This window comes from Arvicola amphibius, chromosome 12 (genome assembly GCF_903992535.2).
Source record: "Arvicola amphibius chromosome 12, mArvAmp1.2, whole genome shotgun sequence".
NCBI lineage: Eukaryota > Metazoa > Chordata > Mammalia > Rodentia > Cricetidae > Arvicola > Arvicola amphibius.
In genome coordinates, this window is record NC_052058.2 from 24509821 (window position 1) to 24524686 (window position 14866).

A 14866-nucleotide genomic window follows, 5' to 3' on the forward strand; every position below is an offset into this window, starting at 1 on the left:
CCCAGTACTCCTACCTCAAGAGAAGCAGAGATAGAAGAATCATCTGGAAGCTCCAGGACCAGCCAGCCTGAACGACGCAGTATGGCAGAGAAGAGGCAGAGACCTGGCCTCAGAAAGGTGGAGGGTGAGAACAGACTCCTGAGAATTGTTCTCTGACCTTCACATGTGCACAGATAAGTAAATGAACAGTGAATATTTGCACACACAGAAAAACAGAATTTGCCAGACGTTGGTGGCACACGCCTTTTTAATCCCAGCACTTGGAAGGCAGAGGTGGGTGGATCTCTGTGAGTTCGAGGCCAGCCTGGTCTACAAGAGCTAGTTCCAGGACAGGCTCCAAAGCTACAGAGAAACCCTGTCTCAAAAAACCAGTAAGTAAATAAATAAATTGAGCCAAGAGTAGTGGCGCATGCTTTTAATCCCAGCCCTCAGAAGGCAGAGACAAGTGGATCTTTATGAGTTTGAAGCCAGATTGGTCTACAAAGAGAGTTCCAAGACAGTCAACTAAGATTACGGGACCCTTTTTCTCGAAAAAGAAAAAAAAAATCTTGGGTTAGAACTGACAGTAACTCAGTTGGTAGAATGCTCGCCTAGCATGGGTGAATCCCTGGGTCACATCCTCATCACTGAATTAACCAGTTGTAGTGGCACACACCACTTGAGGGATAAAGGCAGAAAGAAGTGTTGGGCTAAGGAGACAGCAAGAGCGTGTTTACAAGTGAGGACCAAATTTAAATCCCAAGAATCTGCAAGAAGCCAGGTATGGTGGCGTGCATTGTAATTCTAGCAGTGGGAGATGGGAGGTGGGGACAAAATTTCCCAGAAGTCAGCTAGCCAAGTGTATGCAACCACAAACAACAGAGATAACCTGGTACAAAGTAGAGCTCCAATAACAGAGATTGTCCTGTCTCATACAGTTCCCTAACACGCATATAGATACACACACACACACACACACACACGAAGCCTCCTGACCCATTCAAAACCCGGAACCCACATTATGGAAGGAGAGACTTGGTTCCCAGATTGTTCTCTGACCTCCATATGCACACCATGGCACATGTGCACACACAAAGTTAATAAATATTTTTAAAAGTTTTTGTTTTAATTTGTTAGGGTTTCTCTGTGTTTTCTTGACTGTCATAGAACTCGATCTGTAGACCAGGCTGGCTTCAAACTCAGAGATCCACCTGCCTCTGCCTCCTGAGTGCTGGGATTAAAGGTGTGTACATAGCAAGTTTGAGGCCAGGTTGGACTATGTGAGGCTCTAGCCCCAAAACAAAGCCAAGAATTAAATCTTGGTTGAATACTTGATACAGTAAGATGCCGAGCATCTTCAGTTTTTTCATAGTTAATTGATACTTTCTTGTGATCACCAGTGCTGAAAATACCACATAAATATGTGCAGTACAGAATAGCAGGAGCATGTTTATGGCTGTTTCAGGAATTGTTGGAAATTCTGTTCTATTCCTAAACCAAAATGTAATGACTTTTAAAGAAACACAAGTCACCAGGTGATGGTGGCACACGCCTTTAATCCCAGCAGTTGGACCTCTGAGTTCTAAGCCAGCTTGGTCTACAGAGTGTAAGGACAGCCAGGGCTACACAGAGAAACCCTGTCTTGAACACTCCCCCAAAAAAGAAACAAGTCAGCAACTTACTGGGTTTATTGTTTTGGAGTGTGTGTGTGTGTGTGTGTGTGTTGTATGATGTGTGTGTGTGGTGGCATTTCAATTGTAATTTAATAAATACTGAGAGTAAACAGTCCCACTGGTCTGTATGGCTGACTACCACTGGCTCGACCTCAGTCTGAAATGGTGATCCTGCCTCCAGGAATCTGACTGTATGTGAGCTGGGATTAAAGGCGTGCACCATCGTCATTAAAGGCATGTACCGCCCAGTTTCTATGGCAACTATTGTGGCTACAGGGATTAAAGGTGTGTGTCATTATGGCTACTGAAATTAAAGGTGTGTTACCATAATCTGGTCTGTAAGGCTGACCAGTGGGACTGTTTTACTCTCAGATCTTCAGGCAGTCTTTATCTATTAAAATACAATTGAAATGCCACTGTATGTGTGTGTGTGTGTGTGTGTGTGTGTGCAGGTGTGAATGTCTTCCTCTTTTACTCTATACCTTATATCCTGGAGGCAGTCACTTGCTGAACCAGGAGCTTGTCATCTGGCTAGGCTGGCTAGTCATTGGGTTCTCAGGATCCACCAGTCTCCACCTCCCAGTGCTGGTGTTATAGGGTCATGTGGCCATGCTCAGCTTTTTATATGGATGCTGGATATTTGACCTCGAGTCCTTGTGCCTTCACTCTTAAGCACTAGGCCCTTTAAATAGTAAGTTTTTACATTGTTGTTTACAGGTGTTTTGTCTACAGGTATGTCTGTATACTACATGCCTAGTTGCCCTGGAGGCCAGATGGTATCAGGTCCTCTGGAACTGGAATTACAGACTGTTGAGTCTTGAGCCACTATGTGAGGTCTGGGAATCGAACCTTGATCCTCTGGAAGAGCTCTTAACCACTGCTCTTAACCATTGAGCTCCAGTCCCTTTAAACAGTAATTTTAAAAATGATTCTCACAGTACAATTTTAAAGATATACTAACTTGATATTTACATGCTGAAGAGTGGTGGTGGGAAATATTAAAAGTCTGCTTGGCCTAATTAAACCATTGTTTCTGGATGTCTAGTTTGGGTGCTGTTGCTATGATGAAACACCATGACCAAAAGCAAGTTGGGGAGGAAAGGGGTTTATGCTTCTACATCCACAGTCCATCATTGAAAAAAATCAGGAAAGGAACTCAAACAGGACAGGAACCAGGAGGCAGGAGCTGATGCAGAGGCCATGGAGGGTGCTGCTTACTGGCTTGCTCCCCATGGCTTGCTCAGCCTGCTTTCTTGTAGAACCCAGGACCAACCCTAGGGTTGGCCCCACCTACAGCAGGCTGTGTGGTGGTTGGGATAAGTATGGCCCCCATTGACTCGTGTGTTTGAATGTGTGGCCTGTACGGAGTGCACTATTAGGAGGTGACCATGTTGGAGTAGATGTGGTCTTGTTGGAGGACTTGTGTCACTGTGGGGTGGGGCTTTGAGGTCTCAAGCTCTGCCCAGTGTGGAACACAGTCCACTTCTGATGCCTATGGATCAAGATAAAGTACTCTCTGCTCCTCCAGCTCCACATCTGCCTGCCTGCTGCCATGCTTCCCACCATGATGATAACTATTTTCTTCTATAAGAGTTAACATTAGAAAAAAAAAAGGAGTCGATGTAGTCATGATGTCTCTTAATAGCAATAGAAACCCTAAGACAGACTGGGCCCTCCCCTCAAGCAGTAAGAAAATCCCCTACAGGCCTGCCTACAGCACAGTCTTAGGGAGACACTTTCTCAAATGAGGGTCTCTCCTCTTATGACTCTTGCCTTTGTCAAGTTAATATAAAATTACCAACATACTATAAGAACAGAAAACTATAAACAGTTTGAAAATGACAAAACATTGCAGTTAGTAATATATAGTAGTACATAGTCGTCTTGAGCCTAAGCTGAACTGTTTTAGACGGTGTTGTTAGTGTGTGCTGTGACTGCATGCACTGGGCAAGGCATGCGTACATGTGTGTTCACAGCCAAGGCTGCAGTGACATCACACAGTGCATCGCAGCTAGGCATTGCCAGCATGGCCTTAGGCTCATTTCACCTTTGACTCTGAATTAGCATTTGGTGGCTGCACATTTAGAAAACTTTTGTGACCCTCACCTTTAGTTATCTGACCTTGTATGTGGTCAGCACCCACCGTTTAAAAGCCTGGGACATAAAGACATTTTTGTCATTATTTATGGGACTTATGTCTCCAGGTCACCCAAAAGACAACTCAAAGGGAAAATGGGGCTGAAACAACCCATACTTTTAGCCTGATTTGGTCTTTTTCTGTTGTCTCATATTTGCCATTTTCTCCCTTTAAATCATTTGGTACTTCTCTAGCACTAGTATTCCTAAACACTGCTCTCGTCTGCTGAAGAACCTCTCATGGCTTTCTGCCTTTTTGCTAATTGTGTGTGTGTGTGTGTATGTGCACACGCATGCTCACAGCCATCTGTAACTCCATTTACAAGGGATTCAACACTTTTATCTGGCTTTCTCTGGCACCAGGCATTCTTTTGCTGCAATACATATATGCAGGCAAAATATTCATGTACATTAATAAATCTAAAAGCAAATGTTTCTGTTGCTTTTGAGACAGGGTCTTGCTGTGTAGTCCTGGCTGGCCTGGAATATACTGTGTAGATCAGGCTGGCCTCTGCTGGGATTAAAACCTCAGATTAGATTCCCCATGTAAAATGTGACCTCAGAGTATGAGGATTAAATGAAAAGTTTCTGATTTTCAGAGTAAACACCCCAGGTACACAGGTCTCATTTTAACACGTTGTTTAGCCTGTACGCAAAAAGCTACGTAAAGCAAGACAGGGATGTTCAGAGTGATGAGTTCAGGGATGTCACAGTTGACAAGCATCCAGCTGAAGAAATGATCAGTATTCCCAGATGTTCCTTCTGAAGGTCACTGGTCCCCCACCATGCTGACTTCCAACACCATAGTTTTCCCTTTCTGTTTGAAAATTCTCCCCAAAGGAAATTAAAGATGACTTGGAAAGTAGGAAAGTTGGGAAGTAAAGAGATGGTTCTGCGGTTAAGAGCACTTGCTGCTTGTCAGGGGACCCAAGTTTGCTCCCACATGATGGCTCCCAACCGTCTTGTAACTCCAGTCCTAGGGGATCCTACATCTTCTGGCCACTGCAGGAACCAGGCACACATGTTGTGCACAGACAAACATACAGGCAAAACACCTATGCACATAAAATACATTTTAAAACTAAAATTTCAGTCCACAAATTCTAAGTAAGGAAACAAGAATGATGGAGAAAGTTGAGTTCAGGAGTAAGATAAACACATATAAAGGCCTTGTGCTTCAGGAGATCTTACAAACTAGCGCAGTTACAAATGTTACTTCTTAGAGAAGGGGCTCAGTTACAAATGTTACTTCTTCGAGAGGGGGCTCAGTTACAAATGTTACTTCTTCGAGAGGGGGCTCAGTTACAAATGTTACTTCTTAGAGAAAGGGCTCAGTTACAAATATTACTTCTTAGAGAAAGGGCTCAGTTACAAATGTTACTTCTTAGAGAAAGGGCTCAGTTACAAATGTTACTTCTTAGAGAAAGGGCTCAGTTACAAATGTTACTTTTTAGAGAGGGGGCTATCGCTTTCTCGCTAGAGATAAAGCTGAGGCCTTTGCTCCCGAGTTCCCACGCACTGTGCCTCCATCCTTGTGGCTCCGTCAACAACTTCAGTAATGAACAGGAGAGCCACTGTCGTTTCTGCTAGTGTTGATGAGGATGTAATCTCAAGGGACTAAACAGGTATTTGGTCTGGTGGAGATGGCTGAAAGGAGGTGGGGATCCCTGGGGACTGGGGATGGCCTGGCAGTCGCCGTAATCCTCGGGCCACAGTGCGAGGCTAGTGAGGAGGCTCACTGGATAAAACGGCTTGACACACAAGCCTAACTACAAGTCCCGTCCCTGGACCCCAAATTAAAAGCTGGTGTGGTGGTGCATGTCTCTAATCCTAGCACTGCCGAATGGAGATAGGAGGAGTCACCTGGAAACTGTCGGGCTGGCCAGTGTTGAAGAAACAGCTGGCAGAAACCAGGACGGTTCTGCCTCAGTGAGGGGGAAGGAGAGAAACAACCACCAAAAGTTTCCTCTAAGCCGGGCGGTGGTGGCGCACGCCTTTAATCCCAGCACTCGGGAGGCAGAGGCAGGTGGATCTCTGTGAGTTCGAGACCAGCCTGGTCTACAAGAGCTAGTTCCAGGACAGGCTCTAAAAAAAGCTACAGAGAAACCCTGTCTCGAAAAACCAAAAAAAAAAAAAAGTTTCCTCTAGGCTTCACATGTGCACCATGGAACTCGGGCCATGCACTTACATCAACACATGCACACACATTAATCATTTTTTTAAAGGGGATTTGATGTGAGTGGACAAGTTTTTTAAAGTTATTTATTTATTTATGTGTGTACATGTATGTGGGTATGCATATGTCACGATACATGTATGGGAATAAGAGGACAAAGTGCTGAAATTAGTTCTCTATCATGTGGGTCGTAGGAATTAACTCAGGTCATCAGGCTTAGCAGGAAGTACCCTTATACTGAGACATCTCCCTGAAGAGTCGACCAGTACAGCTTTGCTACTGCACACACAAAACAGCTCCAGAGACCTAGTGAACTCCACACTACTACAGGAGATGGTGTGTGTGTGTGTGTGTGTGTGCATAGTACTAGCAGAGTTGGAGGTATGAGTGTAAAATATACTGCACAGTATGTGCACATACTCAATGCTATACACTAAAGTTAAATAGATTGCACATCAGTATTAATAAAATATTACAGGGTTTGAGTTTGATCATCCATGTCTCTGGACCTAGTTGTCATGTGTTCAAGACTGTGGTCTCTAGGACTGCCATCAGTACTAAATGAGACCATCCACATCAGAGAGCGTTGCCCATACTGTGAAATATAAACTGTGAAATTCCGTCAATGTTAGGTATTTTTAATATTTTTTTGCCTTCTGCCTCCAACCTCCCACATGATTTTTTATGTCCAAATGTTTCAAACAACTCATAACCTAGCTCCTCGTCAAGGAGGCTTAATTTTGGAACACTTGCAAATAGGATTAAGAATAGGCTACCACAAGGTGGCGATAGACGCTCAACGTCCTATTTACTTTTTTTTTTTTTTTTTTTTTTTTTTTTTTTTTTTTTTGGAGACAATGTCTTACGTCTGGATTTGTGTTCACAGAGCTCCTCTTGCTTCAGTGCTGGGATTAAAGGTGGACGCCACCACGGTCAGTTTCTAGTACCGTCGTAGTCACAGTTACACAGGGGCCACCGTTACTGTCCTCGCAGAGTAAGGAAAGCATTGTCAAAAATGTGCCTTCTAGGGCAACTTCAGCTGCTAAGATCGACAAAACAAACTGAAGATGCTCTTACCAACATCCAGTCTACTTTCGTCTCCTGAAATCAGTTTGTTTTCAACCAAATTTTCACCTTTTAGGCAATCTTTGTGATATCTGTGAGGCCTCAAGGCACACTGAAGAGCACAAATACATGAAGGACCTAATAGACGAACTGAAGCTTTTCCCTGTGGATAACAATATACACTCTGTGGACCTCTTCTATCGCTAAGTAACTCCGCAGATGTATTTTATTACTGCCCAGGATTAAGGCCAAGCGAGGGCAGGGCTATATCTTGGATATCAGTCTGATACACACTATTTATAGTATTCTTTTGTGTGAATCCAGGGCTTGAACTTGGTGATAGATACCTTTACTAGTTGAGCTCTCCGTAGTCCCAGTAGTCTTTGATAGGGTAGTTTCCTGTTCCACAGCTGCCACTCAAGAAGGGAAAAATGGGGAAAAGCAAAGGGATGCTTTGCAGGATCATGTTTTCTGTTAGGAATAAAATATTTCCTATAAACTATATATATTCTGTTTCTAAAACCAAATATTTTATTAAAAATAAAATTAGATTGGGTGGTGGTGGCACATACCTTTAATCTCAGCACTTGGGAGGCAGAGGCAGGTAGATCTCTGAGTTTGAGCCCAGCCTGGTCTACAGAGTGAGTTCTCGCACAATTAAAACTACACAGAGAAACTCTGTCTCAAAGCGGGGCGGTGGTGGCGCACGCCTTTAATCCCAGCACTTGGGAGGCAGAGGCAGGTGGATCTCTGTGAGTTCGAGGCCAGGCTGGTCTACAAGAGCTAGTTCCAGGACAGGCTCTAGAAACTACAGGGAAACCCTATCTTGAAAAACAAAACAAAACAAAACAAAACAAAAAAAAAAAAAAAAAAAGAAACTCTGTCTCAAAAAGCCAAGGGGGAAAAAAGAGGAGGAGAAAGACCATAAGATCAGGCTATAGCAGACAAGCCTGTAGAACATTTTCTCATTTAGTGATTGTTATGCAAGGGCACAGCCCAATTAGGTTAGCTTGGCTGGCCAGTGAGTTCCAGGAATCCTCCTGTCTTTATCTTCTCAGCAATGAGGTGACAGCAGCTGCCCCGCACGGGGATTACTGGACAGGTTCTGCGGATGAAGCCCAGGCCCTTATGCCCACAGGGCTGACACTTTACTGACTGAGCAATCTCCCAAGCTCTGTACTTGCCCGTTTAGTAACTGAATTGTTTGATTTTTTTGTTATCTAGTTGTTGTGGGGTTTGTGTTTTGTTTTTTATTTTTTTAGCTCTTTGTATATTCTTTATTAAAGTGTTTTTGCTCTTTAAAGTGTGTGTGTGTGTGTGTGTGTGTGTGTGTGTGTGTGTGTGCCTTCACATCAGTGTAGGTGCCTGTGGAGGCCAAAGGTGTCAGATTCCTTGGAGCTGGAAGTTACAACAGGTGATTGTGAGTCACCTGATATGGATGCTGAGCATCAAATTCAGGTTTTCTGAAAGAACAACAAGCGCTCACTTCACTGCTGAGCAACCTCTCCAGTCCTCTTTCTGTATTCTAGATATCAGTCCTATGTCAGATGAGTAGCTAGCAAATATTTTGTTCCATTCTGTAGGCTGTCTCTTCGTTTAACTAACTGTTCCCTTTGTATGGTCAGACGCTTCTTCATTTCATGAGGTCCCACTTGAAGATGCTGCACTGTTGGAGACTGGCCTGCTCCACAGTGAATTTCAAGTCAGCCAAGGATACTTGGCATGACTGTCTCAGAAAGAAAAGAGGGTGGGGCGGGTTATGTTTGGTAATTCAGAGAGCAGAGAGGCCGGTCTGTCTACATAGGGAGTTCCAGAACAGCCCAAGTTACATGGTGAGACCCTGTCCTAAATCCTTCCCACTCTTAAAAAAATAAAACAAAATAAAGAGATGTTGGCTGTAACGAGAGTGAGAGCAGCAGGGCCAAGCACGGTGGTTCAGGCCTGCAATCCCAGGACTCGAGAGGCTGAAGCTCGAGGGTGGGGAGCTCTGGGCCTGGAGAGCCTGCCTCAAGAAAAGAAAAGGGAGCAGTGTGCAGCAGGCCAGTCAGTGCCATTGGAAGGGCTGAGATCTAGAAGACACTTTCAAAGACAGCCAAGACATGTGAGGAGCCAAGGACATTCCCACAGACTGTTCACTTCATATGAGGGACTTCCTCTGCAACAAGCCAACGTGGCTTCTCCCTTTCCATGTGAGTGCCAATACAGCAGGGAGTTGCAGAACCACTGGGGAAGGGGAAGGAAAACTGCCCAACATGAGAGCCTCCACTAGGAAGAAAATGGGGACCAGCCATTTTGTTTGCTGGGGCATTCCTGACTTTAGCATGATGCTACTACATGGCAGAAGACCCCTCAGTAGGTGAACCTGCTGGCTGGCCTGTAAGATCCCCCCCCCACACACACACACACAGAGAGAGAGAGAGAGAGAGAGAGAGAGAGAGAGAGAGAGAGAGAGAGAGAGAGAGAGAGAGAGAGAGAGACCTTGTTCTGTTACTTGTCTTTGATTGGCTTTGTGAAGTACAGGAGAATAAGTTAATCTGTGTTGGATTCCTCTCTAGTGACCAGTAGACCCCCATTCCTCTCTAGTGACCAGTAGACCCCCATTCCTCTCTAGTGACCAGTAGACCCCCATTCCTCTCTAGTGATCAGTAGACCCCTATTCCTCTCTAGTGACCAGTAGACCCCCATTCCTCTCTAGTGATCAGTAGACCCCTATTCCTCTCTAGTGACCAGTAGATCCCCCATTCCTCAACTGATTAGAATCTTTGTGGCAACTCAACAGCATGCCCTGGGTAAATCTGTCTCTCAAAATGTGTTGTTTCTCTGGTCAAAGGTGCTTTTCTGCTCCCTAGGCCTTCTGGGTAGAATTGCTCAGCAAGCAGAAGCACGGCTGTGTTCAGGCCTCTACCTCCAGGCACCTTTGTGCAGTTGGAGAGTGGGGAGGCCTGCAGCTCAGACTGCAAGGACTTGTTCTCTGCCTCTCCACTTGCCCCTAACATCAGCAGTGCCAGAAAACACGGAACTCTTTCTTCACCGCCGAATTGGATATTTTTGTCTAGAAACTGGGCCTGCAGTGAATGTGAAAGCTGAAGTAAACTCAGAGTTTTAATTCCTTACAGAATACAGACCTTCTGAAAATAAATGCTAAAATAATGAGGCCTGTGGAGGAGAACACTGGAGCCAAGAGGAAGCAGGAGATGGGCTCAGTCCTGTGGTTCTGGGTCTTCGAGGCCAAGAAGAAGGGGCTCACTGGCAGGTACAGCATGGAGACCACTCCTATCCCTTTTGCAGCAGCTCTAGACTCCTAGTCACTTATATGAGGGTTGCTTCAAATGTCACCTGTGCTGTTCTCTCTCACGCCATTTCGGGGCTCCCTAAAATATGCATTTAATTTTTTCATGAGCTTTCTGTGGTTTTTTGGTTGGTTTATTCTCTGTCTTGTCTTGAACTCTCTATGGCCCAGCCTTGCAAGTTACATTTTTTTAAAAAGATTTATTTATTTTTTATTTATGCATAGGAGTGTTTTACCTGTGTGTATGCCTGGTACCTGCAGAGGCCAATAGAGGGTGTCGTATTCCTAGGAAGGAAGGGGAACAGAGAAGGGTGTGAGGACAGTGAGCTGGGTGCTGAGCCCTGACAAATGACAAGGAGCTAATGTCGAAAAGAACTAAAAAGGTCCACATAGAATTTTGTGCTTTTGCTTTGTTTTAAGACAGGGACTCTGTGGTTTCTTTGTTTGTTTGTTTGAGACAGGGTTTCTCTGTGTAGCCCTGACTGCCCTAGAACTTTCTCTGTAGACCAGACTGGCCTCAAACTCACATGATCCACCTGCCTCTGCCTCCTGAGTGCTGGGATTAAAGGTGTGTGCCACCACTGCCCTGCAAGACAGGGACCCTTTTGCCTAGACTGGCCTTGAACTCTCGGGTGCTAAGAACAGCCTTGAACTTGAGAGCATTGTGACTCAGCCTCCCTAGGGCTAGGATCATAGGCTTACACGGGTGCTAGGGATGGAACCTAGGGCCTCGCACACTCAGCAGCTGCTCTACCAACTGAACTTCATCTCCAGCCCCGAGATTTCAGTGTTTACTGTCCTCTAGTAATTCCGCTTGATTGTGGAGCCCCGAGATTTCAGTGTTCACTCTCCCCTAGGAATCCCACTCGGTTGTGACTTTTGAGTCTGTAAATCTGGAACAGACTCTGAGATTCTAATTTTTATCTGAGAATCTTCTACTTCCTCCTCCTCATTCTCTTCCTCAATTTCTTCCTCCAAATATGATCTTTTATAGCCAAAGCTGGCCTCAAACTCAGTTTGTAGCCAAAGATGACCTTTTTTTTTTTTTCTGATCCTCCTACCTCTGCCAGAGTGCTGGGATCACAAACACAACAATCACATCCAAACTCTGTTGACCTTGGGATCAAACCCAGGGCTTCATGCATACTCGACAGGCACATCAACTGTGGACCCCATCTGAAAAGACCGAGCTCCCTTCTGCCTTTAGTGCTGTCATATAATGGCCCCCGTGGAGACCCCCTGGGTAGACAGATCCCACGAAAATCTTCTACCAGCTAATTGCATGACCCCTCTCAGGACTGGGCTCCGGTGTCACCCTGGCTGGGAGCCCTCCTCCTCAGTGCTTGTCCCAGCTGTGGTCACACCATTGTCACCCTGCGCTGCAGTCAGTGCCTAAAGTCAAGACCCACCATGTCCTTGGGACTGGCGGAGCATCTGGCACCTTTAACAGAAATAAGGAAAAAGTTTATTCTGGTCAAACATGAGTGGTCTTGGCCTAGGGCAGTGGTTCTCAGCCTTCCTAATGTTGGGACCCTTAATACAGTTCCTCATGTGTAGTAGGAGGCCGCTAGCTTGTTCCTGGCTGCTTGGCCCCAAAATAATCACTCAGAAGCCATATTATTTGTCCAATAACTTAAGCGTATTTCTGGCTAAGTCTCATATCTTAATTTAACCCATCTCTATTAATCTGTGTATCACCACGAGGTCGTGGCCTACCAGCAAAGTTTCAGTGCATTTGTCTCCAGCAGTGGCTCCATGGCTTCTCCTTGACTCCACCTCCTTTCTCCCAGCATCCAGTTTAGTCCCTGTTCATCATCCCCCCCCAAGCTCTACTCTACCCTATCAGGCCAAACTAGTTTATAATTCACCAATAGGGGGCTGGAGAGATGGCTCAGTGGTGAAGAACATTGTCTGCTCTTCCAAAGGTCCTGAGTTCAATTCCCAGAAACCACATGGTGGCTCACAACCATCTATAATTGATGGAGGAGTGTCTATGTGTTACTTTCATTGTTAATAAAGATCCTGCCTTGGCCCTTTAAGAGAACAGAAAATTAGGTAGGCAGAATAGACAGAACAGAATGCTGGGTAGCAGGAGCGGGGAGATGCTTCAGGCAGTCGCCATAGTGAGTCACCATGCTTCTCCTCTCCGAGATGGACGCAGGTTAAGATCTCTCCTGGTAAGCCACACCTCGTGGTGCTACACGGATTACTAAATATGGGTTAAAGGAAGATGTGAGAATTAACCAATAAGAGGCTACAGATAATGGGCCAGGCAGTGTTTAAAAGAATACAGTTTCCGTGTAATTATTTTGGGTAAAGCTAGCTGGATGGCGGGACACACCCCGCCGTTCTTTCTACATATAATGGGGCCTGGTGCCCTCTTCTGGCCTGCAGGCATACACACAGACAGAATGTTGTATATATAATAAATAAATAAATATTTAGAAAAAAATTAACCAATGGTATTCACAGCATACAGAGGGGAACCCCACATCACTCATCTTGAGGTTACCCCAATGATAAAATCATTTCATTGTTGCTTGTTCATAACTGTAATTTTGCTAGTTATGAAGCTTAATGTAAATATGATATGCAAGATATCTACTGTAGTGTGAAGCGGCGGGGCCGTGTCCCGCCACACGGCAGCGGCTAGCTTTACACCCGAAATAATTACACGGAAACTGTATTCTTTTAAACACTGCCTGGCCCATAGTTTCAGCCTCTTATTGGCTAATTCTCATATCTTGCTTTAACCCATATTTAGTTATCTGGGTATCACCACGAGGTGTGGCTTACCAGGAGAGATCTTAACCTGCGTCCATCTCGGAGAGGAGAAGCATGGAGACTCACTATGGCGACTGCCTGAAGCGTCTCCCCCACTCTACTTCCTAGTTCCCACAATTCTGTTCTGTCTACTCCACCTACCTAATTTTCTGTTCTTAAAGGGCCAAGGCAGTTTTCTTTATTAATTAACCAATGAAAGAAACATAGACAGATAACTCTCCTCCATCATTTCCCCTTTTTCTGTTTAAACAAAAAAGAAAGGCTTCAACTTTAACATAGCAAAATTACATATAACAGTTATCAAGCAAGTATTACAGTTACAATATTTAAATCTATTTTATCTTTTATCATAACTAAGGAAATCTATAATTATCTATTTATTCTTCAACTCCATCAAAGACTCCAGAAGGATATAATATTACCTAAGTAAACAAGTCATTTGTAACTTTCAAACTCTAGAAATGACAGAGACAACTCGCTGCCTAGACAGTCACCCAAAGTTCCTCTGTACCGTTGGGGCATCCATCTTCAGCCTTCAGGCCCATAGTGTCCAGCAGACTTTTTCATGAAGCAGGAAATTCCAAAGACAGTTCAGTCACTTTCTGCTGTGTCCTGCAGAACGTCTCGCAGACTCTTTCATGAATCAGGAACCCCGAAAGACCATCTCACCTTTAGGCAAGTTCAGCAGTCCTCTCTCTGCGGGTTTTTTGTGTCCAGTTTATGGAACAGTCCAGCCAAGAGCAGTTTCTTGCCCAAATGGCTAACAAACTCCATAAGTAGCCTCTTCGATGCCCATCTTCCTCTCGAAGTAGATTGGTGCTGCCAGGAGCAGACGTGTCTCATTGTCATGAAAAACCCTAAGTTATTAAAACATTAAATGCCATATTCTGCAGTCTTTGAAAGATATGAAGAATGTCTATCTAACTGAAATATATCTCTACATATCTAGAAAATCTAATAACATGACTACAAGCTTAACTATTATCAATGATTATCCATTAACAACCTATATTTCCTAATTATACATTACAGTTTTTAAAATGAACTACAATCACAATAGCTTAATCAAGATCAGAGATACATATACATATAACAAAATTGACCTTAAAATCTATACCAATGCAAATTCATATCATCTCCCCCTTTAAATGTAAAAGAACATTTATAAACAATATTTGGGAAAATGGGCACAGTTTTTTCTCTCCAAACTGCTTCCTGCTGAATGGGGGCGCTGTTATTTAGGTCTTTTATGGTATAACCTGTGTGCTAGGTTCCTCTCAGTTGGCAGTTGAGTGAAGTAATTTTTTGAAGATGTTCACAGCAACCTTTCAGGAGGGCGTGGTCTATCATACCATATTGGGATAGAAGCAATCCACAGAGTCTCGTCCTCTGTGAAAACAAAAGAAGAAACTCTTTTCCAAAGCATCATGTTCTTAGATCCAAATCCTAAAGTCATACCGTTAAGATGTCCATTCTGGTCTAGCCTGGCAGCCCATATAATGAAATGTCTCTCTGTACTTAGCTCCTTTACAGTCAAAAAATCAAAGAAAACACAACAAAATACATAATCCAGACTCTCTGTGAATTTTCCATTTTTATGCGGCTTATTTTCATTCTATCACTTTACTTTATTCTGTCTCTTTAAAGACTTTAGCCTTTTTTTAGGCATTAACTTTATTTTTTATATTTTCTTCTTCTCTCTCTCAAGCCTACATACATTCATCCAACACTGTGACTCATTTAAAAGTCTTTTATGTCTGAATC